Consider the following 27,513-nt stretch of genomic DNA (forward strand, 5'->3'; position numbering starts at 1 on the left):
CTTTATATTTATTTCTTATCAAAATAAACTTAACAAATTAGATTTGTTTTTACAGCACTTTATATCCAATAATGACAATGTTGTATTGGTCCCAGGATAAAAACAATGAAAGTAGCAGCTGAATGGTATTTTTATTAAGAGTTAACAAAAATGTCTTGTGCAAACAGAGTGTATAAAGAAAATTAATTCCATAATTCCTCAAGATGAAGGCATCCTTCTCTTTTTTCTTTTTTTCTCACAATATCAATCTCATTTGGAAAGATCATTTTGAGGGGAAAATTTTAAGTTTTAGCATGACTTACTCAGCAAAATGATATGGCTGAACTTAAACATTGCTGACTGCTAGGATTTAATATTAGGACCTGGCAAATGTTTTGATAACTTAATACTTTTTAAAAGAAATCTTGTTTGTTACTAAAGATTTTGGGACCTCAGAAGAAACATAATCTAAAAAATAACAGAGCTAAAGATCCAAAGAGATGTTTCTTCTTTTTTCCCATTTTTTCCATTTCCTCTACCTTGAACTGGTTCTTCCATGCTAGCATTTCAGAGGCCTTTTTATTGGTGGCAGATTCAAATATCTCTGAGATATTCACCATACAACTCAGCAAGAGTCCGCGTTTTCCTCCAGCAGTGGAAAAATGGCAGGGCTAATAGTCTGGGGTTTGTTACAAAAAATGAGTCCTTATACAAAAAAAAAAAAAAAAAAAACCAAAAAAAAAACAACACAACAACAAAAAAACCACCCAAAACCCAAAAAAAGCCCCAAACTGTTTAGAACATGTGGTTTGCTGCTATTATGTTAACAGTGGAAAATCTCATTACTTTTAAAGTTAATTTTATTTTGTGGTGGGATTGTTCTCCAGGCTGAGGCAGATTTTCTCTTAAGCAGAGCCTCTAACCCTACCTTACAGTCTTCTGTTCAGCAAGTCATTCTTTGCACAGCTTGGCTACATGCATGTTCTAACTCAAAGTGCTGAATTAAAAGGAAAAAAAAAAACCAAGAAAAAACTTTTTCCCACACATGCTTCTGAGGCTGCTCTGCTGGCAGGCACTCAGGTGCCATCTTCTCCAAATCTTGCTCTGACTAGAGGAGTTTTCCAATAAAGGTCTTGGGTGAAAGGTGCTCTTTAAGTAGTGTGTTCTGCTTCTAACAAAAGATGAGATGCTGCTGAGTGCTCTGATGAGGTAAGTTAGAGGCCCAACAAATCCCGATGCCAGCTCCACACAGGAAGCACCATGGAGAAGCAGAGGTGCAGGAAAGATGTAACGTGGTTTGATGGACCAAGGGTTCTAAAAATCAAAGTGGCTGGAGAAGAAAATAGAAGACTAAGGGTTCCCAGTTCAGGTTTCTTTTCACATTTTGGAAGCATCTGATCTGACTTCTAACTTTTCGTTGAGGCTGTAATGGCTTACAATAACAGAGAACCAAATCTGCAATTTGAGGAGAAAATAACCCCAAGGCAAAAGCCTTGCTTACAGCCTGTGTGCTATATATGCGTATATACATATCCTAGTTACAAGTTACTGTGACTCAAATCTGAAACTCTCATGGTTTAAAATACCAAGTGAGACTAAGAGTCACATAATATTTGCATTCCACCAACAACCCAATGTTGGGTTTTTTCGGTGACATATGCTCACACCATATAAAATTCACTCTTGTGCAGAGGTGAGCCATTATATTGTAAAATCCATGCACAATAATCCTCATGTAACCCAGCCTGTGAGCTGTGCTTCAAGATACCTTCAACCTTCAAATTTGGTCATTCTGCTTGCACTCTGCACATTCCTAGGTACTGACTGGTTCACCACAAAAACCTGACATACGAATAAGCAAAATATAGGTACACAAGATCACTGATTATCTGACAATAATTTTTATTTTTTTTCCTGAACATCACTCTAGTTCTTCTCAACAAAGATGTCAAAGTCTGAGATCTACATCCAGAAGCTGACTCACTTAGTCCCACTGCTGCTGAGGCATTGCTTCTCCGTCAGTGATAATTTTGGAGGCTCAGGAGTTCACTCCCTCAATATTTTAGGGGGAAAGAAAATGGATCAGCTGCCCAGCCAACAAAGGAGCCCTGAGAGTCTGAACTCACACACGCTCAGCAATGCTCTCCTAGAAGTACCTTCTGGCTTGGTGCCGTTCATAGGTTTGTTTCAAGCCAGTTGCACTACAATTTTACAAAAAGTGAAAGGAGAGCAGAGGATTCTTTGTTGTTTCACTGTAAATAAACATACTGATGCAGAAGAGGTCTGATCTTCACAAGAGCATGAGCACCTGCAGCTCCCATACCAGCTAGGAAGAGAAACAGGTGTTCAGCATCTCTGAAATATCAGGCTTTGAACTTACAATGCCATAAATCCTCGGGCGATCCCCCAGAGGAGAAGTTACTGCTGCTACTTTGGGACTGGGTACTATTTAGAGCATTGTTATAGATCTAGGAAATTAGTTCAGAGCTGGATGCAACTACAAAAAAACATACAGGCTTTTTTTACAGACAATCAAGAGCTAAACGTAACTAGCCAGGGACTGAGAAAATATCATCTTTTGGCAGATGTCGAAAGTATCAGCTGAGACAGAGAGTGAGAGTGAGACCTTGCTCGGACAGAGGGTTATGCTTTGGAGCTGCGGCGTTTATCACCTGTGCCACAGGGTAGTGAAAACAACTAATTTTTGACATCCCACACATGCAATTGAAAAGTGAACTAGCAAAAAGGGGTTATTTCAAGAGCTGGGTGAAACTAGATTGTTCAGTTTGCAGAGGTTTTCTGTTAATTTTCTTATGTTTTGCTTCATACAGCTCTATACCTCAGGAGTTTTGCTTTGAGTTTTAGCTTCAAACAAAGCAAAACTGATTGTAAACCACTGTATTTTGACTTTTCATGTTGAAACTGTATCTTACCCAGAAAGTTTCAAAAGCCAAAGTGCAGAGTGTTGGTAGCCTGGGGTTTCACTCAGCATGTGTTCAAGCTGTTCGACTGAGGGTCAGAGACAAGCTTTCCCTATGTGCAGTGATGTTGAGAACTGGCTTTTCTGTGCAGTCCCAGGTCTGCGTGAAACTACTCGAACCCACCCAATTTTATGTAGTTTCTTCCAGGAGTAACAGGCAAAGCCATCCCAGAGTTGTCATATTAAACTAACATTAAATAGTGACAAATTAGTAATGGATGGTTTTAATAGAATTGTTTCTAGGTCAAATAAAGTTATTATAAAGGTTTGCCCAAACAGAAATTCAGAGATATAGATAGCACTGTATACTGCTAAATGAATGCTGTTTGCTTACCTTCAGCTTAACAGACATGATTTGTCAGAAGCAGTATGGTAGTGCCTAGAAACACCTCCCTGAAGGAAGCTTTGAAGAAATACCTACTTAAACACACTTTTATCCTTTATTTCATCCACTTTGCACATCATTTTCTTAGCAGTCCTTCAGCCCCATGGTTAACACATTGGACGATCAGTTTTAATGCCCACAGAAAATCTTTTTTTGTCTCATTTGCAATAGCACTTGTTATCGTATTTCCATGGTCATCATTTAACTTTCCACTTATTATATTAATAACCAAGACCACCTTTACGTAGCAAGCAACCTAAACCCTCCAGCTTGACAAAAATACTGCGTGCTTATTTCTCTTTTTAATCATTAGAGAAGGTCACTACGATGACTCCAGGTATCAGCATTTTTCCTGTGTGAATCACTCACACCAAGCAAACCCGCTAGACCTACATTCTTCCTTTTTTGAATTTCTGCTTAACCGATAGGATCAACAGGTCCCCTTCTCCGTGGGTGGTGATAATGTCAGTACACCACTGCCCAAATAACCTTTCTCTATAGGGAAATGCTAACATTTAATTATTTAAATTTAAACCACATGTATTTTGATCTCATAACTGCACTCTGTATTAACTGCCTTTTGTTATTAATTTGTATCACAGAATTCTTAATGAAACCAGTTATTTAAATTGGAAATGTTAAGTGCAGTAGACAGCTAAAATTTGTGTACGAACTATAATACATCAAAATGTTTAAATAGTAACTAAATATTTTACCTAACTATTGTAAACACGTTTTCAGAATTAATAATAACGCAGCTCTGCGTATGTTCAGTGTAAAACTGTGTCTCAGAAGAGCTGTTCTTTTTAGCCCATTTCAGGGAATGTAAGCAATGGCTTTTGAATGGTTTCCATCTCTTACCTTCATCCTATCCAGAAACAAAAAGTGCCATTTAAGTGTTGTCTATGCGAGACCTCCACCAAGAAGAGCAAATTATGTGTGGGTTGACCACATCCAGTTTTCCTTCTGGTACTTTCTGGAAGAGGCACTGCCACTGTATACATTCTTTGCATACATTGCTGTAGGGTGACCACAAATATACAGCTGCCAGTGGAGTGAAAATATTGGTATTTGGGACAAACACTCAGGGACTTCTTGTTCAAACAACACGAACCACAGTTGGGATAAAGTGTAACGGTTTCTCCAAACTAAATTGTTCCTCAGTAAAATTTAACACAACTGCAAATATTAAAAAAACTAATAGATTAGCTTTAAAACTGTAATTACATTAAAAACTAGAGGGGGTGGAAAGACTGTATAAAATTTTAAAGTGTTTTCTGTAACCTCTAGAAATGAAACAGTTTAATATTTGCACATACGATTTAGATAACATTTACTAGTTCTATACTTATTAGTTTAATTATACATTTCACGTTTCATCATACAGATACGTTATTTAATACATTTAAAACTGTAAACCTTTATGTTGCAGATAACAGAGTTTAGATATAAGCACGTTTTCTTTTGAACAGCATTTTTCAAAACCTATACCACCTCCCAGGTACAAATGCACACTGTCTCTTTTTTTACAAAACTGAATTCTGTAGCTAATTCCTTAAACTATATGTTTCATTTCCCAGAATACACTTTAGTCCCCTGGACTAACATTAATAAAAGGAATGTCTTTTCCCAGTCTGGCTGGGGGAGCTTACTGGGACTGGTAAATTATATCAGAAATAACAGTCATCTGAGATGGTTCCAATAACTCCAGAGACATTCTGTGGCCTTGGTCGCAAATTTCAGGGTGCTTAGGTTGTAGTTCTCCAAGGCTTCCCATAATGTGCATTCTTTCCCATTTCACAATCTTTCAATTAATTCCCAATCCATAAACTTTTATCACATACCCTGGTATTTGGTAAAAACATTAAAAATGCCATTATACCCTTCTTAAGGGACAAACCGTTCCCGGTTCTCTGTAGGAGTCTTCCTCCATCTTCATTCAGGCTCAGATTCCCAGTGATTAGTGAAAAGAATAACACCAAGAGGGTATCTGTTTCTTGTTTCAAACAGCCATCACAGTCATGCCTTGGGGGTTCATCCTGACAAAGATTGATAAAGACTTAAAAAAAAAAAAAAATCAGCACATGAAAACAGTTCTGCTTCATTCACAATTTACAAAATTAATATTGTACACTACTAAATCAGATCTTATGATTGTTTTGCAAGTCACTCTGCATCATGCCTTTTTCTGTAACAATTTCATTTTTTAAACTTCTGCAAAAGTAGTCCAAATTCCTAATGATCCTAATGTTAGTGACTGGTTAAAAAAAGCTCATGGGAGAGTGTTCTTTGTCTATACAATCCTAATTAATCCTTGTGGTGAATTTCATCCAGAGTTTGCTGCCTTCCAATAGCTTTAATTTTATTTTGAGTTATATGTTTTATACTTATACACTATATAACTTTGATATATTATATGCAACGAATTGTTCTTGTTATAAAAAACAATTCAGTAACCACACAGTACAATTCATACATAATTACACTAATATATTCAAGGTTTTTAACTTCCCTCTGATTCAGTAGACCATCAAAAATGGACCTGATTAACCTAGGTTTCTAATTGCCTAAGTAATTAATGCAAGTGTTCCTCTAATTCCCTGTGAGTGCCCTAGTACCCAAAAATACCTACTTTTTCAGCAAAATTGGTTTGCTGCATCATGCCCAAAACTGAGGAATTAAGCTTACTTTTGCCATGCTCCAAACACTTTAAAACATCAGACCCCTACGTTCCTGATGAGAAGCCCCAGATTTCTGGCCAGGGCTTTCGGGGGGCATACCCTCAGCAACAGCAGCTCCCAACGCATGCACAGGTTCAGCTCAGCCATCATAATTCAAAACAGACTCTTGATAGCATCCCGTTGAACACAGTAACTCTGTACTTGCACATGAAATTGCTTTCCTGCCTCTATGTCTTGTTAAACTTAAATAAAACACCTTAGACGGAATTACCTTCACAGCTGTGCTATCTTTAATTTTGTTAAGCATTGGTAGAGGTGTATTATCTTTTACAGCATTTATCTAAAGGAGAAATTCAGATGGCTAAAAGAAGGTACCTAATGCCTGCTGGAATACCCTGGAGTATCCAGGATAACTGTGCATGGCTGGCAGATACGATATGGGACTGACAGGAAACCCACACCTTTGAAGTGGCAGGGAGAGGCTGGGTGGGATCTCCAGGGGCTCTAAAATGACACAGAAGGTCTACATTTAGGCACATGCTTTTCTTCTAAAATTAATAAAATAACATACTGAAAAAACAACTAAACAAAATTTCATAGGATTTCACTTAACTAAAACCATGAAAAAAATTTAAAACTCCAAAGAAATAGTTTTGTCTAAATTTCATACTTTACTGTATAAAATTGTATCTAAATCTCATACATTAATGTATAAAAACCTCTTGGACATCATCACAGCCTGTTATCTAGGCCCTATAGAAATAAAGCGCATAATGAACTAGTCACATTCACAATACTTCTATACTTTTGAATTTCAAATTGTAGAATACCACGACATTTTCAAAACTAAATATTCAAAAAGTCAGAAAACACTAATACAGACTTCATGCAAACCCAAGACTCCACATTTAGCTATTTTAAAGCAAAGTTTTAAATTCTCAATTTATACACTAATTCAGCAACCAAGTGGTTGATACTGTTCAGGAGACAAGCATTGTGGCATTCGTAGTTAAATACTATATTGAAAAAGATATGTCTGCCTAAAGTACAATTATTTTATATCATTTTGTTGTAATTAAAAATTCTGAAAATGTAAAACTAATTCCCACTTCAATGCATTCCTTGCAGCCAAGCCTTGGAGCTTGTTCTCGTTTTTTTCCTCAAACAAATTTCCCTTTGATTCCAGGCAGAGTTTTGGTGGACTATCATATCACAGTAGCAAATAGTCCTTTGTAGTAGCACTTCTAGAAACAGCTAAGATAAACCTGGCCAGACTAGTCAACTGGAAGATGACCGCAGTGAAGAGAAAAGAAGGGCAGATACAGCACTAAGATGTGTCAGGTGAAGAATTGCTGGCAGGGTGTGGAAGCTGTTGCTTTAATGTCGTATGCACGGCAATAACAAAGGATGGACACATCTGCTTGCTTTTGTTTAAAAAAGATCAATTTAACTTAAAGTAATGCTGGGGGATGGAAAACCAAGCTTCTGAAAGAAAATTATGCAAATTTTATTAGTTCAGCCTGGGATGCTCAGGCCCAAACTTCCCAGCTACGTGCGGATGCAAATGGTAGGGGAAGGGACCGTGTGGCTCCCACGCACACCCACACAGCCCACAGCCTGCCCCTAGGGAAAGTCAGCGCTGGATGAGAGGAGCCATCCTGGCAGGCTGTGCATGGCACGTTGGCCCACAGCCTAGCACCTCTGGCTTACTAAAATCGAGCCTGAAAGGGGGTGTCATTGATTTTGCTAAATACATCAGCAGGGAGGAAATCACAACAGAAGGGGAAAAACTCTTCAGTGTAGAAAGACAATATAGACACAAGGGCCCTGGGTAAATCTAGGCTGAAAGATAGAAAAATATTTATAAGCATCAAAGCTGTGATGGGTTGGAACAAACTTCCAGTAGGATATAGGGTGGGCAAGACATGTTCTGCATCGATTTCACAGCAACTTTGTTTTTAACAGTCAGAAGACTAGATTCGGTAGAGCAAGAGCCCTCAGCAATGAACCAGCAGCATCTTGGTTCTTTACAATTCAGGCATAGCCTTCTCACTGTGCTCCTGAGAAATCAAAAATAATCTCTTCACATTAAAGGAGGCTGCAGCTAAAACCCAGATGAACACTTAAAGGAAAACATAAACATTATAATAGATATTAAAATGATAATGTGATTATTTTCTGCTTGAGGCTTATTTATGGAGTAGAAAATTAAATACTACTTTTGGTTACTTCAAACTAAATCCCAAGCAATTCTACTGAATTCAGTTGCTTCTGTGAGATTACGTCAAGTTTACCTTGAAGTAAATGAATCTGAATTCAACGCTTTCCTTTCTGTTTCCTTTGGGGGAACTAAAGCCAAAAGCCCATCATAAATATTGATGAATGTCACTGATTTTATAGTCATAGGGGTGATTAAGCAGGTGAAGATGTCACAGAGAACAGTGAAAAGCAGAAGACAGGTTTAACTAGACATTGGTTACCAGTCATCTGCTCATCATTGGTCATATGTCAGGATTACACACTGCACAAAGATTATTAAAAAATGCACCCCGGCCAACTTTCTCTTGGGTTTTATTTGGAACAAAGTATCCTTCAAAAACTGTATTTTAAGCAAACTTTTTTTTTTTTTCTTCTTTGTCACAGCCAAATTCTCCAATTCAGGAAATTACAATATTTTCCTTTTTCCAGAATGACACCTGCTGGTGGGAGAAGCATGGATGAATTGCAGATGCTTTACAGGTTTGATTGTAGCTAACCTGACGTATTCTCTGAGCATGCTCATCACCTGTGTCCAGGCAAACTACTGAAAACAAAGATTTGGAAACTGTGAAGGTGCTTTCAGGAGTATGTTGTAGAGGTAATACAGTTTTCCAACCTGATTTAATACTTTCTCTTAATAAATCACCAAGCTACCTACAACTAAGACAATGCTTCAATAGTGTTTCAGTGTTGGACACTAGCACTATTTTGGGATGCCCACAGCATTAATACGTCAGATTGAGGTGAAAGCCAGAAGGAAACCCTCCCTATCCTATGCAAAAAAGCTGCTGCGCTGCTTCAGAAGTTTGAGTGCAAGTAAAACCAGCTGCTAATGCAACTATTGGTGCTCAACACCTCAAAAGATGAGCATCTCAAAGAGAAGTATTGTGTACATGTCCCTGACTCAGTATAGGAGGACATAGCTAGGAGAGACAGAAAGCAAACTGTACCTTTGCCAAAACTGTGACAAATACTCCTCAACACACCAGACAGCATTGGGCTCTGTAATGGGCTTCCATATTCACAGCACCTCTGCCACCTGGATCTATTGGCCTAGCCTCCCCTCCAGCTAAACCAGAGCCAGACGTGAGCTTTTGACGCTTCCAACACATTTACAGCAATATTTCCAAAATATTTCCAATGCTAAGAACATCCTCATTGGGAATACACAACTCTATTTCCTTTTTCTATGATGCCAACTACCCATCATGTTCTATAAGGGCAAGCTGAGGTGAATGGACCTAAGTGCTCAGGACCCTGAAGAAAACCCTGAAGCTGGACTCTAAAGTATCTAGAAATATGAATTATTGAAGCTACTCTGGGATATTTTTGGACATTAACTTGTAGTAATTTTAGTAAATCAGATTTTGAGAACAGTTTGTCTTAAATATGACTTACAAAGAAATATTTGTGAAAAAAATGCCCAGTTATAAGGAAAACAGTACGAGAAACACAATTCAGAAGCAGAATCCAAAGAATTTTTTTGAATTATTTGGGATGCCCACAGCATTAATACGTCAGATTGAGGTGAAAGCCAGAAGGAAACCCTCCCTATCCTATGCAAAAAAGCTGCTGCGCTGCTTCAGAAGTTTGAGTGCAAGTAAAACCAGCTGCTAATGCAACTATTGGTGCTCAACACCTCAAAAGATGAGACCGTAGGCAAACATACACATTCAAAATGTGCTTCCCTTGGGAAAATTATTAATATATAGGTAATGCTACGACATACCTCGTTGTAACATCGGAAGGCAAACTTTCCTGTTGATTACAGTATTAGATGGCATTTAGGCTGCAATCTAGGAGACTTGGCTTCTGTTCCTGGATTTGTCAGTGGCCTCCTTTATGGCTTTGAGCAGACAACTTCATAACTCTGTTTCTTCAGTTCTCCCACCTGTGAAAAGAAGATAACATGGCTTTATTATGACAATTAAATGGCTGATTTCCAAAGATTGTTTTTATTTTGGTATATGCAAACACATGAAAAGGGGATACACTGCTTCAACTCACTGGTAAATGTAAGACACATGAGTCTGTTTCAACAGATAGTTCAGATCTGGGGAGTTTCTTTAAACATGTTTCTTGCAAAGTTGCTACATGCATATGTTTGTATGTACTTCACTTTATAGAGTCCTTGTTTGTCATACATTTAATTGTGACTCTCAAAGCTGGAACTTTGTCATAACTTATGTTTATCCCCCTTAACCTCCTTAACAAAGCAATGACTTCATGAAGAGCCTATTGACATCCCAATGCCTTCAGAGTGGGACCTCAGCCCAGGGTAAGCACTTTGCTGAGAACACCAGCAGGCTGGAAGCAGAAAGACTGATATAACCCCCAAACCTACAACAGCCCGGCCATCCCCACAAGGTTTGAGCTAGCTGCAAAGCAGAGAGGAAATTGCAGAAAAGATGCCTGTGCAAAAACATTCTTATTTTTTACTGCCAAAGCCTGAGGAGCTTTACTGGAACAGATTTTCTAGCTGCTTCCACTTAACTCAAGGAGTGTCTCATTGAGCACATCATTACCGACAACTGACCATGACCATCTCAGTTCTGTGCTAGAATCCAGCAAAAAGATACATTTCACCCCAAAGTGACAGCACTGCTTTTCTTGTCAGAATAGAGGTCAGCTTGCGTTTTGAGCTCAGGTTACTGCTCCCCCTTACGTGATCTTTCCAGTTTTTAATGCTACACATGGCAAATGAAATGCATGCATGGGATAGAAACAGCCTGGGATTCAAATAAGCCTCTGCATAAGGATAAGAACTCCAAACCTGGTCAAGTTTTTCAGCTCTCTCAACTCTACTTACTGAACTTACATGGCATGGAATAACCTTGGCATTGGGGTTGCTTGCATGTCCCATTCTTTTTATTTCACCTAGGCCATGCTTAACTTCAACCTTTTAAGCCTTGCTCACCGAATCATGAAATGTGTAGACCCATCCTACTTCCTACTAGGCAGCTTCTGGGAAACTGGTTTGGATCCCAGCACCGCAGTTACAATGTTTTTAAGTGCTCTCATCATTTCTGGTAATGTGTTACCAGTGCCGTTTCCCATAGAAGTCCTCCCATCCCTTCCCCCATCAAATCGCATATGCCCTATGATGAGTCCCAGCTCATCCAAACTCCCTTAGCTGCTAAACTACGCTATGACCACAAAGCTCCTCCTCAAAGGCATTCTGGCTTCAGCTGATCTCCTCCGGGACAGCCACAGGCTCTGCAGAAGTGATCCCTAACATCAGAGTTAAGCATTACTTTAAACTGTTCCACACAGAATAAGAAATAACCATGTACCGTGCCACGGTTTAATTTTCTCACTAGTTTTGCACGCGTAGCTTTTCCTCCGCCTGACGGACACGCTTTTCTTCCTCCTGTAACCAGCTGCGGTTGGTTGACTCTGTGCTTCAAAGAGTACTTTCTTCCCTCCCCAAAAATACATCCTTACTTCCCTCTCCTTTGTCTCAAGCTTTCTTTGTTTGGCTTACCCACATCATTTCTGTATGTGTAAGGACTTTATCAGCGTGTACCTTCTTGTTGCTTCCCTCAGAGAAACTCCTCTCCTTCCAACCATAGCTCTTTGCAGCCAAGTCGGATGGAACTGCTCATCCCTAGGGTACAGTAACTTCTCTGGAGTTATAATAAATAGGAATATTTTTGCACAGACACTGTGCGGCCACTTCTCAGTGACAAAGTTCTCGCCCCACCAGAATGAATACCAGGTAGCTTCTGGTTTCTGAATGTCACAGGTTTGCACTGGGGAAGTATGCCCATTTCTGTAGAATACTAAAGGCTGGTGAGTGCTGGAAGTCTCTGGTGAGCAAGGGGCACACACGGAGGGGCAGCATGAGGAAGTGAAATGCTGTGTAGGGGGGAACCAGAGGTCCCGGAAAGCTGAACCAAGCCGCCCATCCACACTTCTGCTTGGGGGACAGAGCTGGACGCAGCCAGGAGTACAGCCTGCCCTCACCGCACTTGAGGACAGCTCGCTGTGCTCTCCCCTGCCTGGACCACGGGGCAGCAGAGGAGGTGTACACCGCTCTTTCCCTCCCTTTGGGAACGGTTAGTGCTCTGCGGGAGTTTGACCCCCAAACGTGGTACAGATCCAGAGCCACAACAGCTCCTCTGCACAGAGGAAGTAAGAAGGTTCCTCAGTGTCGCATGTTTGTATTTCTCCTTTTCCATTGTCTTGTTTTCCCTTCTACACTGTTTCCCTTTCTCCAATTGTCATTTTGCAATCCTGCTTTGAATACCAGAACAACAGTTATGATTTTCCATCTAAAAACATATACTTTCAGCCAAAATGTCATTTATTTTAAACTCTGTAAGAGCAAAACAAGAGAGAATCTGCACTGTGTGTGCCTTCTGCATCTGCACAGAACCGGTAAGCACTGCAGACTGCACAGGATGTAATGTCAGTATATGGGGGGAAAAAAAGCATAACTACCTCACCTGAGCAGGTAACCTTGATTAGAGAACTGCAGCTCCACTACTCTTCTCCTCCTAATGTCCTCCCCTATTTCCCTATTTGTCTCCTCCGTCTCAAAGAAAAACATTTCCTGGCAATATATCAAATATGTTGCTGTACCATAGCAAATTCTTCACTTCACTGAGATCCAGAAAGGTTAGATCTTACAAGACATCACTTTTCCAGCAAGTCAAAGTACCAGATTTGCATGCCATGTTCAAGGGAGGTCTTGAAAAAAAAAATAGAAATTTTTCTATGTACTATATAAAAAATTCTTTCCTTCAGTATCTGTTTTAAAGCTTTGCACCCTGAAGTCAGATTAATAGGCCTGCTCTGGTCCACACAACTCTCTCCTCCCTTCTTACACAGAGAAACTGCACTCTTGTCACATGGTCCCTTTCCTCCTTACAAAACATTCACACATATGGTTTCATATACCTGTTCTGCCTGAATTCTGGAACAACAGTGATCCCGCTCCCCTGACTGGAGCCCATTAGCTGTGCTGAGCTTTATTCCCTCGTTGGCTGGTTAACTGCTGTTTCCACACCCTCAGTAAGGCTCCAGACTTTGCCCTGTTGCTAGATCATCATCAGCTTATCCAGCAGAGATTATAGTTCATCTTCACAGCACAGGAGCCTTTCTCTTTCCAACATTTTCTCTAGATGAAGAATGTTTTGGTATTTCTCTCAAGCTCCTTTCATTTGTTTTTACTTTGTTCCTACACATCCTGCCTTCTGAGGCACAACTTTCTTTGCTGATCCCTTTTTCTTCGGTCCTTTCATTACCTACCAACACCTTTTCTGTGATGCTCACCCATCACGTTACATACGGTGCTTTTCCTGAGATTTTTTTTTCATTTGGGACATAAGTTCTAGGTAGTTTTCACATCTGAAACTTTAATAACTCTGCACCTTCTCCACATTTCAGCCCCTTGGCTCCTCAACCGGATGACTTCAGTAATTAATTCATGTAGCTTATAAAAATTTTCCTCTTCAGAATCAGGAAACTTAACTACAATCCTGCTTCTATCTATTCTTCTATTTAGTGTAAACACAGTAGGTTTGTGAGTACTTGTTTCAAAATTTCTTTTATTTTTATTCTTCCACAGAAGCCATGGTGCTCATCAAAACTAAGTCTTAAATAGGATTGGTTGAGAAGTCATTTGGTGATGAAGCATTTCACCTACCATGTTTATAGGTACCTTGAGAAATAGGTCCCTACTTCTGCACACCTGCCTCCAGCCTACATCTAGGAGGTCTAAGTCTCCCATAAAGACATCATTTCTAGTCATTATTTATTTCTGTAATTATAGTACAGAGATCTCTGTTCATGTCTGGATGATAAAGATGAACTAAGGGCTACAGCAGCCATCTGGAATGATCTTTACCAGTTCTCTTTCAACTAAATTTTCCCGAAGTAATTTCAACACAGACAAATTTTGTGTTAGGCCAGCAATAAATACTAATAATTGCTTTTTTCTGAGGGAGAATTTATGACACACTGGGTTTTTTGAGAAAGCCAGCATACAATATTTCCAGCTCACTCCCAAAACAATTGCATCACTAGGCAGCACAAACCCCAGGGCTGCTGGACTCCCGGCTGCCCGAATACTGGGATACATCAAAAAAGCAGCCACCTGCGAATCAGGAAGCCTTGGGGCTGGGTAGCCTGAAGGGGAAGCAGCCTGAGGACTCAAGGGTCTTGTGGAGGGGGACCAGAAAAGTCTGATGCTCCACCAGCCTGGCAGGAGGTGAGGGGAAGAAGCCAGAGAGCTGCTAGCCCATGGCACGGACAAGGTGGGAGCTGGCTCTGCTGGGGCAGGGGGGAGACCTGGGGACACACTCACACACACCAGGATTTACTCCCTTCTAATTTGGGTGGTGTAACTTTTGTCCACCCTAAGACATGACTTTACCCACTTAATTATTTACTGCTGTGCCGGTGGTCTACTCAGGCCAGCACCAAGGGGTGGCTGGTGGGGATGGTGGGGACAGGGCAGCAGCAATCACCCAGTTCGGCTCTCTCTGGGGCTTCAGTGGAGCTGGTGCACCCCAGGGACACCATTTTCATCCTGCACAAGTGGCATTTTCCAACTGAGCATGGCTCCATCTGAAAACATTTGACGAGCTCTTGTTTGCAGCGTGCTACCAGCTGCAGTTACCAACAAAATACTTAAAACTCTCACAAGCATTAAAAATGTGAAGCAAGACCAACGTTTCAGCCACCAAATGAGTAACACCTCTGAAGCGGATTCAACAAGAAGCTTGTGGGAATTTTTGTCTAGCATTATTTACTACTACAAATCACTTGCCAGATGTAGCCTGTTGAGACTGCTGTGCTTGTTACACTAACAGGAAAAAAGCTGGGTTCTGGGAGCTTTTTTTTGTTGTGGTGTACTCTCACTCACTTTCACTAACACGATATGAAAATGATGCCTGGGATTACAATAGCATGATGGAAACTTTCTACTACACTTCAGTGAACCTTAAGGGAAAACATGTACAGATGTGCTACAGATAGTATGTGTATTTCCAGGAACCTTGTCAAAATTGATGACATGAAAAAAAAACCAAGACAGCTGGGAAGAAAACTGCTTCATCAGCTTCTTCCATTACTCTTAGGATAGGGCAGATGTAAAATCAAAACCAAAAGCATAATTTTCAAAAGCCTTATGAAACTTTGGCTGGATTTCCTACCTTGCCACCTTCATGAGCCACTCAGAGAATGAGCAGTCCATGATCTTTTGAGAAGCAAAACACCACCTAAAGTAGTGATGCGGTTCAGGATTAGGTCCAAACTCTGAATTGTTTCATTCAAGAACAAACCACATTGTACTTTGCTTATGCATCTGCAAACAGAATAGGATATGACGAAACAGAAAACTCTCCTTGTGGTTTTGTGTATATCATCCTTGCCACTTTCATAATCAGAGGACACAGGCTACCATTAAAGTCAATTGCAAAGTTCCTGTTGACTTCAGTAGATGTAAACCAGGCATTAATATTATGCTTTTCAGTTTTCTTGAGGTTTAAACACCTCATAAAATAAATTTACAGATGAACTAGTAAATGTACACTTACAAAGAAACCTCCTAAGGAGTCCCTGAAGCCATATTTTTAAATGCTGCTATTCATTCAGTTTATATCAGACAGATTAAGGGACTGTCAAACAGGGGTGCACAGATCAAGAACAGAAATAAGAAATGCTGAGTATATTCCAGAAATATAATTCCAAAAATACCATTTGACATATTTGACAAAACGAACATAGAGGAGGGGTTTATATTATGTGACACATTTCACAAGCTCAGAAAACCCCATCTATTTATTTATCTGCCTGTCCATTTCAGCGATCTGTAAATGAAAACATGGACAGTATATGCAGCAAGTTTTTGCCAGGAACCCTTTCAAAACCACTCACATAAAAATGCGAGAAAGGCTAATTGAGAAAAAGAGAAAAAGTGAGGGGGAAGAGAGAGTCTAACTGATGAGAAGTCAGAAATACTGCCATCCGGAGCTGACATTTTCTTCTATAGAGCTATGTGCCCATTGGGCATAATTTTTGATCTTGCAGAATTTCCACATGTAAAACTCCAATTGACTTCAGTGCAAATGAATGAACGGCAGGATCTAATTTAGCCTGCTGAGGTTTGAAAAACAATCTTGTATGCTGCCTGAACATTTCTGTGCATTTCAGGGATTTCTGAAATAGTTTGCCTAATTCAGTGCCAAATAATCATTTGTAAATAATTATAAGTATAATGTGTAAATATAAATAGAAAGCGCACGTTAGATGATAAACAGATATAGAGAACTAACGATTACCTAACCTGACTTGATGAAGGCTTTATTAAATGGAACTTCATACATGACATTACCAAAGAAAGAGTTGTGATTGATGGATGACATTTGCACAATCATCTTGTTCCAGATACTACTGGCACAAGCAAAAAGGCTCTTTTGGCATTCAAAACCCGCTTGGGAAATATTTGCCCATTACCATGCTGGAGAAGCGTAGAAGAGGCAAGGATACTCCCCAGAGTAAAATTCAACTAAACCTGGAAACCTTGTTTTGTTCTTCTACCATGCCCTACTTCATTCAGAAAATACCTTGCACCTTCTCAGCAAGTGAGCTACAGTTCTGGAGCTACCATCCACCAGTTCTCCTCAGCTCTGCTTCATCTCCACAGCAGATCTGGGCTAGATAATAAGGATGAAGCCACATGAGGAAAAACAGTGCAATCACAAAACGAGAGTCAGTGTTGCAATGCAAACATATGTTGGAAGCATACTGAGGCTGCAGAGATCATTCTGTTATTAATTTTAGGATACTCGTCCATGTAGCTTGAATATTGTTTTGCATATACTTCTTTTTAAAAACAAACTAATAAAGACTATTTCCACTATGTGCATCATACCTACAATGACCCTCCAACTAGGATGGCCCACACAGACTGATAGAGAAATGGACAGCCAAGAATCACAGAACAGCAGCCTAAGCTAGGTTCAGAAGGACCTCAGGAGGTCAGGAAGTCCCACCTCCTGCTCAAAGCAGGACTAATTTCAACATGAGATGTGGTTGCTCAGGGCCTTGTTGAGGTTGTCCAGCTCGCTACAGGCATTCAGGCTAGTGGCAAAGAGAAATTATATGCTGGAGGCTTGCCAACAGCACAGGAATGGTAAAATCTGGGAGCCCCGAGTTGCATTCCAGCTTGGGAGGGACAGGCTCCCTTCCCTGCTCTCAATTCCACTGCACAGCATTGCTGCAGCTCAGAGTGATGCCCTGGGACAATACAACAAGGGTTGCCTCTGGTTTGGCCTCCGGTGCACCCAGCTAGTGACGGCTCAGTTGTTCTGTGAGGACGGTGTACGGAAAGTCTGATCATGGGAAGGAGCTGTGCAAGGCGGAGAAGATGAAATCTCTGGAAAAATTTGCTGTTAGGCCTTAGTAAATCTCTATGGAATATTTGGTAACCACGTTTTTTTCCACGTCTTGAAACAGTCAACCAAATTTAAAAGGCTTTGTGAGTATGGCAAAAGGCACATACCTGATTCAAAGGCAGAAAGATCTGTCTTTGCTCCAAAACCTTTTAAAATACAGCGGTCAGATTTTAATTTTTTTTTTTTACATAAGCAGAAAAACATATTTTCACTAGCTTTCTTCTTATAAACAGTTTAATCACTTTCCAATTAAAAATTTTAAAAACAAAACCCACCAAAAACTAGGGACTAACATCAGATAAAAATAACTTTAACCTAAATACATTAAGTTCAGCAAAGTTCTGGAAAAAAAAAAAAACAAAAACAACAGAATCTTACAACAGGAAGTGTTAGGAAACCTTCAAATGGGCAGAGCTGCCTGTCCTGCCCAAAACATTGTTTGTTAAGCACTTTGGAGTCCTTAGAAGTGAACAGAACCACATAACTGAAGCTGCTGGACTGCATTTCTCTGCTGCAGTATCTTACTGTTAATTATTGCTATAAACCACAGCTGACTAGTGAGAGCACCAGTCAAGTATGTTTTCCTCTGGAACTAAACTCCGGGAAAAGAAAAAATTCTGAATATGCATTGCATCAGGATTAAAGACAAATTTTAACGTTTGCTTCCAGAGAAAATGCTGGTGCATTCAAACCTTATTAATGTACAGGGGAGAGAGTGCCAAAGGACGAGAGCACTCCACAAATACAGCTGCAATTCCGTGAAGTCAAAGCAAGCAGCTCCTTGTCCACAAGATGAGGTAAGGGATGTAGTGTAACAGCCCACATAACACAAACAGATCTTGCAGCTCTATCTTGTGCCGTGAGGCCCCAAAACTAACAATATTAAACATACCACACTTATAGCTTCTGTATTCAGCTTGGATTTTACTTGTGGATTTTATCTGACAGTTCTAAATCCTGGGGTTTTTTAAAGAAGTATTCTTTCTACCATCATTATTATTAGGGTTGGGGTTTTTTCCTGAGCTTCAAGTATGCAACGTTGCTAGCTGGTAAGGGATAACTGATTAAACTCTCCATCCTGTCATATTCAGCAGAAAGTTTGCTACTGATTTCAGAGGAGCAAGGTTTTCACCCCACAGGAAATCAAGGTAAGTGTGAAACAATACTCATTTCATCCAATTAAATAGTCCACAGACATTTCCTTTTTGTGTCAGAAAAATACAGCTGGGAGGATATGTAACATAAAGCACAAAAAAGGTGCTGTAACACAGAGTGAGACAAGGGGGCCAAAGCTGTAAATTCTTTCCATCGACATGGTAATCTGTATTTGTAAAAGGCCAATATTGAGCAGGCAGTGAAAACAGAAACGCATAACCACATCACATCACTCCACTGCCAGAAACATTCATACTAATTTCCACCATCAAACACACAGTATGATTACTTAAAGGTTTTTTTTAACCAATCCTACTTATAAAAACAAGATCCTCAAGATGGTATAACTTCACATTTTCATATTCTGTAACACAAATATACATCAAATTGGCAACAATCTGAACCTTGTGTACAAACCTCCTTCAGGGTCATTAACACAGAATCAACTCCTTGCAGTAAGTAAACACTTCTTTTTCTTGGTTTTTATGTTAAAAATTGAAAATTAATCTTGCAAGTCATTTTGAAGCAGCAAAACAGGGTTGACAAAGCAAGCACTGTAGTATGATATCTTTTATTAGGCCAACTTAGAGTTCAAAAATATGCAAGCTTCCTTGACCACACACAAGTTCATGCATGCAGAACTCCAGGCTGGACCCATAAAATGTATTCAACTACTTGCTTTGTCACTACATATATAAATATAGGGTATATATGTATATAATGCATATGCATGCATGCTTGAAAGGCTTCAGAATAAACTGTTCATTGATACAGGTTTAAAATAAGAACTTACGTCAGTTGCCATGTAATCTTGCTATGTATCACTGGGTTTAATAAAGAAAATTTAGCAGTGCGCAAAACAAATCCTGCTTCTGATATCTAATGAGGTCTAATTCCTGTGAAAAAGCTCATGACTCTTAGTAATAGTGTTAGCAACCATAGGTTCTTTGCTGCCAATAACAATGGGAATACCTGGCAAAGACATAGCACTGTGTTTCGCATCAAGTGTTTCACAAGGAACCATACAGAGGGCCACTAACCTTGTAATAGCTATGGTACTTCAAGATGCTTTATGCAGGTAAAATGCACTCTAAATGGGCATGTCTCTTCCACATAAGAATTCCAATGTTTCTAATGTTGCTATGTGTCCACAACAAGGTGTGTGCATAACCTGCTCACCTCTGCTTTTCACCCCACAAGCATGTCAACAGATCACCACCCAGTTCTTCAGCAGCTCTTGGTCCACATGACAAGCCTTCCACCCAGGGAACAGAAAGGACACCTGTGGGAGCCACATACAAAGAACCAAAGAATTACAGTGACGAAGGCAATCAGTCTTCTTTCTTCAAGTTCTGGCACCTGTGAAATTGTTTCTGGGCATTTCATTAGGAGTGCAGTCACACCAGTAAATGCAAGCTATTCACTGGAACAAAAACTGAAGAACCAGTGTCCTTGAAGACTTTGTGCAACCAGCACAAGTACTGTTTCGTAAACGTGAGTATTGGTGATCAAGCAGTGTCTCTGCAGCCCTCAACCCTGCCAGCACAGCCTGTGGCAGCACCTTGTGCTCTAGTTGTATATGCCTTGAGATGGGTTGGTGGATCTAATGTGATAACATCAAACGTGGCTCTGATAAAGTCTGCTAACTCATTGCAAATGAGTTTGAAGTTGATGCTACATCCTTTTAGATTTGATCCTGAACAACAAAGGCTGTTTGAGACCAAAGTGCATCACAGTTTTGCAGAAGAGCTTTGTCTGGCTAAGGCAACGCGTTCACGTAGGATCAACGTTTTGATCCTTCTACCAGTGAACTGGGTCATGGGAAAAATATCTATATCAGTGGATATACTGATTAATAAGAAATCTGAAACCACCTTTAGATTAAATGTAAGATGTGGCCTCAGCGTTACCCTATCCACCTGAAAATAATACGGAGGATTAGACATAAAAGCTAGAACTTTATTTATCCCTGAGCTGAGGTAATGGCTACTAAAAATGTGGATTTCGTTGGCAGATGATTTAGTGAACATGATGACAGATGCTCAAACATGGTTCCATTAAAGATAAAAGCAACATGCTTAAATCTCATGAGGAGGGGTTTTTTCTTATTGGTAGAGAATGTATGTCAAGACCTTTAGAAACCTAGGAACCACATAATGAGAAAATAACAAAGAACCAGCATTCATAAGCGTCTGGCTGAAGTTCCCACTAAATGGGCTTTGATAGATCTTTTTTTTCCTGGCAAGAAAGACACCAGAAGAACTGGGTGGATTGTAGCTCCTCACCACAATATATGATGAAAAATACTTCCTGTAGCCAAATGAAAAGCCAAGGAGAGGACTTTCTCCCTAGAAATATGAGCGGGGGGCGGGGGGAGCAGCGTGGTGACTAGAGTGAATCTAGTCCAGAGATCTCATCTGAGAACATCAATACTATCAGAGGCAGAAGGAGGAGATGCAGATATAGTATAGCACAAAAATATTGGGACATCATATTCCTTGAAGATGACGGTTTTATCAGTGGCTGAGAAGATACTGAAGATCTAAAAAGTAAAATTACTTGGGCTTTTGCTTCTGAGAGTTCAGCCTCCACTGCCTGTTGCAGTGCCAGCTGCAATACACCAGTTCAGTCGGCCTTGGTGTTTTTTGTGCCCTTTTCTTGTTTGGTACCATTGAGAGTGACTGTAAAAGCTGTCCTCCCTTTCTCTCTGGGCCTCAGTGACAGCTGGCTGCTGCCACAGTACCAGTCTTCTGGAAACACTGGTCTCGGGTGCAGCTGATGACAGTGGGTGGCCTCAAGCCCTCTCATTAACAGGACACTAGAGGACAGAAACAGACACTTTAACATGTGGTTCTTCCCATCAGAAAGGAAATGTCAAAACAGGTCAGATGAATAACTCCCCAGAATTACCTGCTCCTTTTCATTAACCATAAACGTTACCTAAGATGACATGCTTAGATACAAACATCCATATTGCAGACATCTGCATTTAGATCAGAAGAATTCCACCCCAGACATCTGCATTTCAAAAGAGTAAAACATTGGTGCCTGATGTCACAGACCCACCTAGGAAGTGATACTGTCATCACAGTCCTACATATTACAAAGATTGACAATTCTGACTCCCAAGTCTTCTCTGAGCATTCACAATGAATGTTAAACTGTATATTTGGAAGGAATGTGGCCTATTTATCAGGAGGGGAACAGAGATTATGGACACCATGTCATACTTCTTTTACATATGACTTAAAACCTGGGAAATTCATAAAGCTGGCCATTAAAAGAAATCACACATATAATAACTACTATTTTACTTAATTGCCAATGAACACAGAGAAACATCTACCGTAACAAAAAATAGAGCAACTATGAAGTACAGTGGTAATAAATTATCCCTAACTAATATATCCAAGCAAACACTGGGGATGATCTATTACTTTGACAAGGAACCAAAAGGTAGAGATTTGCAGAGTCTGGGGATGCTTTTCAGCCTCGGATGGAGTCCTGTGCAGAGAAAGTATACGTTCTGTAATTTAACAGACTCAGAGAAAAATAAGCTTTTTAACTTGCTTTGTAACAAGATTCCTACATAATATTTTCATAATTAAAAATGAGGAGTGGGCAGGTGAGAGGCAGAGCTGTTCCCTGTGAACAAAGAGATGGGAAAGAAAGGCATAATTGGGGCTCCTACTTCCAGTTCCTCTGCACAAGCTATAAAATTGCTGTAATGTCTTTCTCAGATAACTTTGTTATTCCATACTGTCTTCCAAGCTAGAGTAGGCCTACAGACCTCCATTTTGATACATTTACACTGAATTGACATTAATAAATGATGAAGAGTACAATGAATGATCTGTTCAGCTGACCACATGTAGACACCTACAAAAGATTGAGATTGTCTCTGAGCTCCATAGATTGTATTGACTACTTTGACTACAAAGGGCATTTAGACACCCAACTCACATGTGGACACCTACATTTACCCCAAAGGTAAGTAATTAAAATCTCTCCCAGGCCTCACAACTCTCACTGGCAAATAGGTAAATATACCAGAGTAGCTTAGTAAAGAACTAAATGATCTTAACAAAATGGAGAAGTGGTCTGAAAACACTAGAAGGCAATTCTACAGAAACAAGAATAAAGGTTTACACTTAGGCAGCTCATGAAAGATGAGGACGATAGGCTAAGGAGCAATTCTGAGGAAAAAAATGACTAAACTGAAGGTTAATCAACAACATCATATGGTTATGAAAAAAAGCAGCCGTAATACAATGGGATGTACACCTGACAAGGCATATGAAGGAATCCTTCCATTCTGTTTGGCACAGGTTACTTTGCATCCAGCTTTGCTTATTGTACATCAGGAAAGACAAAAAATAAAAGTAAAGCTGCAAGAATAGCTGGAAGTCCAGAAAAATAAGTTATTCTCAAGCCACTTCAAGCCATGATCCAGAGGAAGTAGTTTACTTGCAGCAAAAGAGATACAGGTTACAGATTAGGCTTGTACAGATTAACTTGCACGTGTCAAAAAGAACCATTTTCTAAAATGATTAAACACTGGAATAAACCACATTGAGAGGTTCTAAAATCTCCATTCTTGGAGGTCTTGGAAAGCAGGTGAGTCAAATATCTGTTAAGGAGAACGTAGGTATATTTGATTCTGCCTTGATCAGAGGGAAGGAATAGATGGCCTCAGATCTGTTCTAGGGCTGCTTTCTGTAATTCTTTGGTAACAACCAACTTTAGAGATACAGAAGCAAAAACAGGATTTGTCTTTGACTACGATAGTGTGACATATCCAGAATCAGGACACCCTGACTTAACCCATTCTTTTAAATAACACCAGCCAGTAATATTGACCTATTCTTAAGAGAAAAAAAAAATCTCTTTTAAATAGTCAAATTTGAAAAATATATCATAGAATAGTTTGGGTCAGAAGGGACCTATAAAGACCATCTAGTCCAATCTCCCTGCCATGGGAAGAGACTTCTTTTACTAGATCAGGTTGCTCAAAGTCCCACCCAACTTGACCTTGGAGACTTCCAATGACAGGGCATCCACAACTCCTCTGGGGAACCTGTTCGACTGTCTCACCACCTTCATAATAAAAAATTTCTTCCATATGTCCAATCTAAACCTACCCTCTTTCAGCTTAAAACCATTGTCCCTTCTCCTTGTCGCTACATTCTCTCTCTGTCTTTCTTACAAGCCCCCTTTATATATTGAAAGGCCACAGTAAGGTCTCCCCAGAGCCTTCTCTTCTTCAAACTAAACAACCCCAACTCTCTCTGCCTTTCCTCATAGGAGAGATGCTCCAGCCCTCTGACCTTTTTCATGTCACAACTCTGGACCTGCTCCAACAGCTCTATGTCTTTCTTGTACTGGGGACCCCAGAGCTGAACACAGTACTCCAGGTGGGGCCTCATGAGAGCAGAGTAGAGGGGGAGAATCACCTCCCTCAAGCTGCTGGTCACACTTATTTTCATACAGCCCAGGACACAACTGGATTTCTGGACTGCGAGAGCACACTGCCAGTTCATGTCCCATTTTTCAGCAACAAGTATCCTGAAGTCCTTTTCTGCAGGGCTGCTCTTAATCCATTCACCCCCCAGTCTGTATTGATGTTGGGGATTGCCCCAACCCATGTGCAGGACCTGGCCATTGACCCTCCTGAACTTCATGTGATTTTCATGGGCCCACTCCTCAAGCCTGCCAAGGTCCCTACAGATGGCATCTCTTCCCTCTAGTGAATGAACCGCACCACTCAGGTTGGTGTCATCTACAAACTTTCTGAGGGTGCACTCGATCCCACTATGTCATTGATGAAGGTATTAAATAGCATTGGTCCGAGTACAGACCTTTGAGGGACACCACTCATCCCTGGTTTCCACTTGGACATTTGGCATTGACTGTAATTCTTTGGACACTGGCTATCCAGCCGATTTCTTATCCATCTGACAGTCCATCCATCAAACCCATATCTCTCCAATTTACAGGTAAGAATGTTGTGGAGGGTTGTGTCAAAGGCCTTACAAAATTCCAGGTAGATGACAGCTGTAGCTCTTCCCTTGTCCACTGATGCAGTCACTCCATTGTAGAAGGCCAGTAAATTAATCAGGCATGATTTGCCCTTGGTGAAGCCATGTTGGCTATCTCTAATCGCCTCCCTGTCTTCCATGTGTTTTGACATATCTTCCAGCAGGATCCGCTCCATGATCTTACCGGGCTGGAGGTGAGGCTGACTGGTTGGTAGTTCCCAGCATCCTCCTTTTTACCCTTTTTAAAAATAGGTGTAATGTTGCCCTTTTTCCAGTCACCAGGGACTCCACCTTACCGTCACGACTTTTCAGATATCAAGGAGAGTGGTGGGTCAGCTACATCAGCCAGTTCCCTCAAGACTCTGGGATGGATCTCACCAAGTCCCATAGACTTATGTATGTTCAGGTTCCTCAGGTGGTCTTGAACCTGACCTTCTCCTACAGTGGGAGGGAGTTTGCTCCCCCAGTACCTGCCTTGAAGTTCAGGGGCTTGAGAGATGTGGGAAGGGAGATTACCATTGAAAACTGAGCCAAAAAAATTGACGAGTACCTCAGCCTTCTCCACGTCATTTGTCACTAGTCTTCCTGTCTTATTTATCAGTGGGGAGGGTACCACTTGCAAATTTAAAAAGTGCCTAACCACATTATTGTTGAATCTGGAAATACAAACTGAGTAATTTTATCATTTTAATGTATAAAAATCAGACTCACGTTTACAGCCACGTCAATTACTTAGCACAATAAATATATTACATAGCAAGCAGCGATACAAAACCATGCATGCAATTTCATGCAGTACTTTTGTACCTTTTTAAGTTGCCTGTAAAACCCCTGAAACAAAGATACCAAATAAAACTTGAAAGAATGCAGCAGTATTACCTCTGTCATATGTAAAGATCATTTTCATTTTCTTCAGTGACTTCCCTGCAGAATAACATTAACACAGACCTGGAAGTATGATCTCATCCTTCAACCTTTTCAAAACAGATGGGTTGGGGGATCACCATGAAAACTGCAACTTCATAATCTAACATAACAGCTAAAACCATGTACCTTCTCAGAAACCCTGCCAATCATTTGCACTGAATTAAGGCAATTTTCTGACATTATATTTCAATGACCTTGTGCCCAGGGTCAAAAAATTACTTTGTAATTTGTTCTAGTTAGTCCAAGCACATACCCACCACTTCAGTGGCATCCTATGGCAATACTACAGAGCCTTCCAGCGAAGCAAAGTTTGTGAGGAGAAGTATAAGACAAGCACATTTTAAAGCCAAGTGGTTTTTTACATCTGTGTGGGCTTCACCTGCCTATGCTGCTTCTTTTCTGCAATGAAGTATCATGTTACTGTTATCTATTTCTTAGGTGTTTTTACCAAGTTTTAGAAATCAAGTGAATTTCCTAATTCAGATTCAGGACAGACATTCTTATGTGCATTGTAGAACTCTGGGGAAAAAGTCTAGTATAAACGGTGTGTCTCACGCTCTGCATACTGCTGTAGTTGGATACATACAGCGGCTCTTCTCTGTGTCTTGGGAAAACCCCCTTCAAAACTAACATTCGGCATGCTGGGCTTTTATATGCCAAGCCTAAAAAAGTATTCACACGTGCTACCAGATTCTAATATTATAAATTAAAAATTTATAAGGTCATCAGATCTATCAGTTTACAATAAATTTCCCATGCCATTTCTGGCTTCTATAACCCCTCAAGTAGTAACATAGAAGCCAGTAGCTCTGGGACAGGCACTGTCTTCTGGAACTCCACCAGTGACACTCGCCATGCACATCCACAGGTACTGTAGCACAGATGGTTTAGCTGTGTTATCAGGTCAAATACATCCTCAGGATTTGTCTAGACAAGGCACTTTGAGAAAACTAATCTGGATCTACCATGTGAAGTGAACTATATGACACTGAATTTACACTCTGAGTAAGTATCTGCACAGGTGTTTAATACTATTTGGCAAATATGCATCAGGAATCTATTGAGATTAACTTCACTGTCTCACAGGTAAGAGTTTTTGTGCTGTTTCCTAATAGGAACTCCCTTATGTGAGCCATAAAGCCTTCCTCTTTCTTAAAATTTTGGCAGGGCTGGGAAAGGCTCCATCTAAACTCACAGTTCTTAAGCAGGCAGCAAGAGGAATGATGGCAGTTAGGAGAAAAGTGAAAATCCAGCAGATTAGAAGTTTATGCTTATATTTGGGGTCATAAATGGAGGCATTTAGATACTGCACATTTAAATAGTGCCCTGCTGATCACAAGCTTTCTTAAAATTCAAATTAACTGGGCATTCCCAATGTGGAGATATTACCCTTTTCCATAAAAATTAAGAGACCATAAGTGATTTGTTTTGCACCTGACACAAAAAGCAAAAAGTGCGTAACTTAACATCAGACATATAAAATACAGAAGTCTGTATCTGACCTGTCAGATCAAACTCTGCACAAATGGGTATTTGTGGGTGCAACTCCCCTCTAAAATGGACTAGATGAATTACATACTCAAAGAACCTACTTCTCTGACTATAAAGAAGTGTGATGTGACATGGTGTATGCTGTACACCTCGAAAGATAAATTATATTAATCTGCATCAAGTTTTCCCTAATATTTGTTTCATCTGGGCATGC

General features: G+C 40.2%; 1 long non-coding RNA gene across 7 annotated transcripts in view; it reads right to left on the reverse strand.

The window, feature by feature from the left end:
• Nucleotides 1-1,471: 1,471 nt before the first annotated feature.
• Nucleotides 1,472-27,513, reverse strand: part of LOC130145248 (uncharacterized) — a 90,444-nt gene continuing 64,402 nt past the window's right edge. For 5 of the 7 annotated variants that reach the window (XR_008820430.1, XR_008820428.1, XR_008820427.1 and 2 more), the window contains 3 exons: nt 20,023-20,125; nt 10,014-10,175; nt 1,472-5,403 (listed from right to left, as the gene is read on the reverse strand). This is a non-coding gene — a long non-coding RNA (uncharacterized LOC130145248). The other 2 variants (XR_008820431.1, XR_008820432.1) reach the window with 2 other exon arrangements.

Source organism: Falco biarmicus, chromosome 2 (assembly GCF_023638135.1).
Source record: "Falco biarmicus isolate bFalBia1 chromosome 2, bFalBia1.pri, whole genome shotgun sequence".
NCBI classification, from domain to species: domain Eukaryota; kingdom Metazoa; phylum Chordata; class Aves; order Falconiformes; family Falconidae; genus Falco; species Falco biarmicus.